The sequence below is a fragment of the Octopus bimaculoides genome, chromosome 2 (genome assembly GCF_001194135.2).
Source record: "Octopus bimaculoides isolate UCB-OBI-ISO-001 chromosome 2, ASM119413v2, whole genome shotgun sequence".
Classification (NCBI taxonomy): Eukaryota; Metazoa; Mollusca; class Cephalopoda; order Octopoda; family Octopodidae; genus Octopus; species Octopus bimaculoides.
In genome coordinates, this window is record NC_068982.1 from 179,944,188 (window position 1) to 179,949,208 (window position 5,021).

Genomic DNA, 5,021 nt, shown 5'->3' on the forward strand with positions numbered 1-5,021 from the left:
AATATCCTACGTAAAATACTGTCTATGTGATCTCAAATTTTAAAACAAACACATAATTTTCTTATGGTTTCTTAAACATTCTCTAGAACAACGCTATGTACAAATCCAAATATATGGTACCCTAGGCATAACACCTACATGAACTTCTAACTTGTTGTCTCTTGAGGTCTCTGGGTGAGATTTGGATCCAACTTGTACAAATGCAAAGCAAAAGTCAAACATAAAATGATAATAATAATAATAATAATAATAATAATGACTAAGTTGTATTACTGGGTAATATGCCGACACTACAACATAAAACTAACAAAAACGGTATAGAGATGTGCCAAACAAGGTACATTACAACGACCAGGTCGCAATTATCTGGGATATGCCTGTTCAAACTGAAAAAGAAATCAAAACTAATAATAATAATCAAGGATTGGAAAACCTCACTGCTTACTGATAGTCAATGCAGCCCTTCCTGACCAAAATATTACTCTCAAAGAAATGAAGAAATTATCAAAATAAAAAGATCTCGAAATTGGAGTATTTAAGATGATGAAAACAATACCACTAATAACTGGAGCATTGGGTATGATAAAAAAACGTATGAATGGAAACACAAAAGCTACACCTGGACTCTCAACACTATACACTATCCCAAAAATAACGTTACTAGGAACAGCCCTCATCTTACGCAACTTACTATCAACTGAAATAAAGCAATTCAGAAGCATAAGGTACCCTATACAGTAAATATCCAATAAGATAAACGACCCACACAACATGTACTCTACAGGTTGGACATCCAACAGAAGGGCACAACTCGCATTACACACAACACATAAATATTAATACAACAAAAGACTGCAATGAAACCCCATAACAAAACAAACTGATATAATACAATACCGGGAAGCGTTTGCACTCTTTCAACAACAAAAAAAAAAAAAAAAAAAAAAAAAAAAAAAAAAATGAAGAAACAAGGACACACAATGCTGCATGCGTCTCGGCAACACGGTGTAGCAGGGGACGCAGCACAAATCTGCATGAAACTATCAAAAGTCGAGTAATAATGATAATAATAATAATAATAATAATAATAATAATAATAATAATAATAATGATAATAATAATAATAATAATAACTGCACACATCCTACGCAAAAAACTTTCAATACAGTAATCATAAGAGCATCACAGCAAACCACAGCACATACTCAAGGCACACAGAGCTGCGCTCGGTAGTGAAGTGAAAGCACGTTATAAAAATAAAACTACTGAATAATAATAATAATAATAATAATAATAATAATCCTTTCTATTATAGGCACAAGGCCTGAAATTTGGGGGAGGAGGATAGTCGATTACATCGACCTCAGTACCCAACTGGTACTTAATTTATCGACCCCGAAAGGATGAAAGGCAACGTCGACCTCGGCAGAATTTGAACTCAGAACATAGCGACAGGCGAAATACCGCTAGGCATTTCTCCCGGCGTGCTAACGATCGTGCCTGCACACCGCCTTAATAATAATAATAATAATAATCATAATAATAATAATAATGATGATGATGATGATGATGATGATGATGATGAATAAAGAAAAAATTGACCACTGGGTAAGAAGCAGAAAGTTCGAAGCTGACATCAAAGTATTTTTGACTGCAGTACAAGCTTAGAAACGTCTCAACTGCAACCACCCAAAACGTGCACTAGATGTAAAACAGATTAAGTAACTATAAATACAAGGCGATTGTGAAGAAACAATCCATTACGTTATTTCTGATTGCTCAGTCTTAGACAAGAAAGATTACATTCGCAGTCATGACAGAGATGGAGCTTTCGTACACGAAAAATGCTGCCAGTATTATGGAATATTGACTGAAAACAAATGATATAAGCATACAAACTGAACTGAGAGCAGATGATTACAGTGATTATACTGAACGATATAGCAATTTATATATACAGGGGTTTTAAGGTAAATTGATAAGATAATATTGCTAAAGACCAGAAGGACAATAAATATCTCGTAATTGATTTATCAATTCCAGTATGAGTGCATTCGTTGAGGAAATGGAGAAAATATACCATCGAGAACTGGAAGCAAAGATAATCACAATGAAGGCATAGGAAACATTGCCAAAATGGGAGCTTTTGAGTGATGTAGTTCTGAGGAGGAGGAAGGATTGTTTAAAAGGCTGAGAATAGAGTGTTACGGAGGAGAGATGTAGTAAGCATTGCGAGCAAAATGGAAAAGAGATGAAGAGAAAGGAGGTAGATACATTAGAGAAGTAGAGAAGGGAGAAAAAAGCTAGGAAGTTTAGAGAAGCAGAAATTATTGTGGTTGTAGTTGAAACTAGAGAGAGAGAGAGGGTGGGGGTACAGTGTTAATGGTCAGCAAATCTATTAGAAGTTTGTTTAACCAGCATATAGATCGTCTTTTATAAATGTTATCTCAAATATCTGAGTGACAGTCTCGCCATTCCAAGTATATGAACATCACTTTAACAAAATATTGTTATATATAAACTAGTTCGATATTCTCTGTTATAATACTGTAAAACAAAGTTAGTAACTCAAAACTATCCGATATGTAACAAGATTCCATAAAAGCTCTGACATTTTGTTAAGTAAATATAACAGTGTTTATAATTCTATTCGACCCACCCCCAAGTCAATTGAAACTTAGCCATAAACGTCGTTTATACAAGAAACTGCATGTTCTCGGAGTAATTTTGGGAATTTACTGTAAAAATATATAACCATTTACTATTTTATATTACAGCAGAATATCTTGCTACTGGGGAAAACAGAAACATCGACAAACGCATAGTCATACATAAAAAACACAAGGGGCACAAGTTGAATTGATATTGCATATCTTACTGCATAATATAGTAAAAAACATTTTTCTTATAAATTTTATATGAACAAAAGAGGAACTGTTATCAGATTTCAGAAATATTTTCTTTAAATAAGACAATGTCAGCTGGATTAAAATGCATCTCTAACACATTTGGTGCGAATGAAAAAAAGAAAATTTTACTCTTAGTTCAATTTGGGAAATATTATTGATGTGATCACAGAATTTTTCACCTTGTGCTGTTGTAGAAATATCATGGTGTTAGTAGAAATATTAACTTTTGTATTAATGTATTGTTTTTATATATTTTATCGTGAGTGTGTACATACACACGCACGCATATATATGTATGTATATATATATATATCATTTTAAATATTACGTGTTATGGCACATATTATTGTATTTGTTATAGTATATATTGCTGCATATATTATCAGATATTGAAAAAAAAAAAAAAAAAGAAAAAGATGACTGGAGCTTGGAGAAATGTTTTGTGAAGAAATGGAAATTCAACGTAGAAAAATAGATATTGTTTCCAAGTTCAAGGTGTTATAATATTGATAGAGAAAGATATAAATCAGTAACATTGTGCAATAAACCGCAGCCTAATACTTTATTTGCTATTGACATGTGGAATTGAACCCAGTCGCGTCAATTGAATGTAGTCAATATTCATATCAATACTTGTACGAAAATGACGAGCTGGCAGAGTCGTCAGCACTTCGGGTAACGTGGTTAGCAACATTTCGTCTCTCTTTAGGTTCTGAGTTCAAATACTACCGAGGTTAAATTAGCCTTTTATCCTTTCCGCGTCGATAGAGTAAGTGCTAGTCGGGCACTGGGATCGACGTAATCAACATAACTCTTCCTCGGAATTGCTGGCCTTGCGCCAATATTTGAAATCAATATCAGAACGTGCGTCATGTCTTTGTACATATGTATATATTATGTATGTATGCATATTTTTATATATGCATATGTATATGTGTGTGTGTGTGTGTAGCGAACTGGTAGAATGAATATTTATCACCGGAAATGTGAATAAACAATTCTTTTTGATAGATTTTTTGTTGCTCTGCTGGTACTAAAGCTTTTGAATTGACAGAGATTGGCATTTTCCATCTGGAATTCAAAATATCAATGACATTATTAGACCAAATAACTATGACAGTACGCCAGTGGTGAAGTGTCATTGGCATTTTAAATTCTGGTTGAATAGATAACGATCAGTACCAGCAGGAAACACGTGGTATCAGAAATGTAACACAAATTATATATATACAATTGTTAAAGAGGACAACAGATGTTAAGGTAAGACAAACATCTCAAGTCATATATGTTATTATTATTGGAAAAATTCAAAGTCTTACAGCTGTTTCTGGGATATCCCATAGTATGGGATATTCCGTCATCGGAAACATTCTCTTACGGAACGTCGATACGTTCGCGTTTATTTCTGGATATTTACACTATTAAGACTTTAACCTACATGGATTTACACAAGAGTGTACCCAAGGACTTATGGACTAACATCTACACGATCGGAAGTTGAACTGTGAACTTTTATGCCGCTCATTTGTTCTCTTTCTTCTTTTTCTTCATCTCCTTATTTCTTTTCTCCTGTCCTCTATGTCATCGTTTCATTAATCTATACCCTTTTAATTTTCCCTGTTTGTCTCTGATAACGGAATATCCCATACTCTTGGATATCTCAGAAACAGCTGCAAAACATTGAATTTTTCCGATAATAATAACAGATATGACTTGAGATGTTTCTCTTGCCTTAACGTTTGTTGTCCTCTTTGAAATTTATATATCCGGTATATCAGAAATCTACAAGAGTTCCATAACTTCCGTTTCGGCTATTACCTTGGAGCCCTGGTAATCTGTTATAGCACTTACCCAGCGTACCTAGTCGTTTAGATCACCTGTGAACTAAACACCCATATTTTGTGTGTGTATATATATATATATATATATATATATATATATATACTTTACTCAGGGACTAGTAGACTTGACACCGTTCAGTAATCGGTGTGCATTCAAAGCAATGATTTGTAGCATTACGAAACCGGTATGCTTTTGAATCTCTTTAACGATTCACAATAATGACTTTTATTACTTTTATTCCTACCTCAGTTCATCTAATTTTATATATCT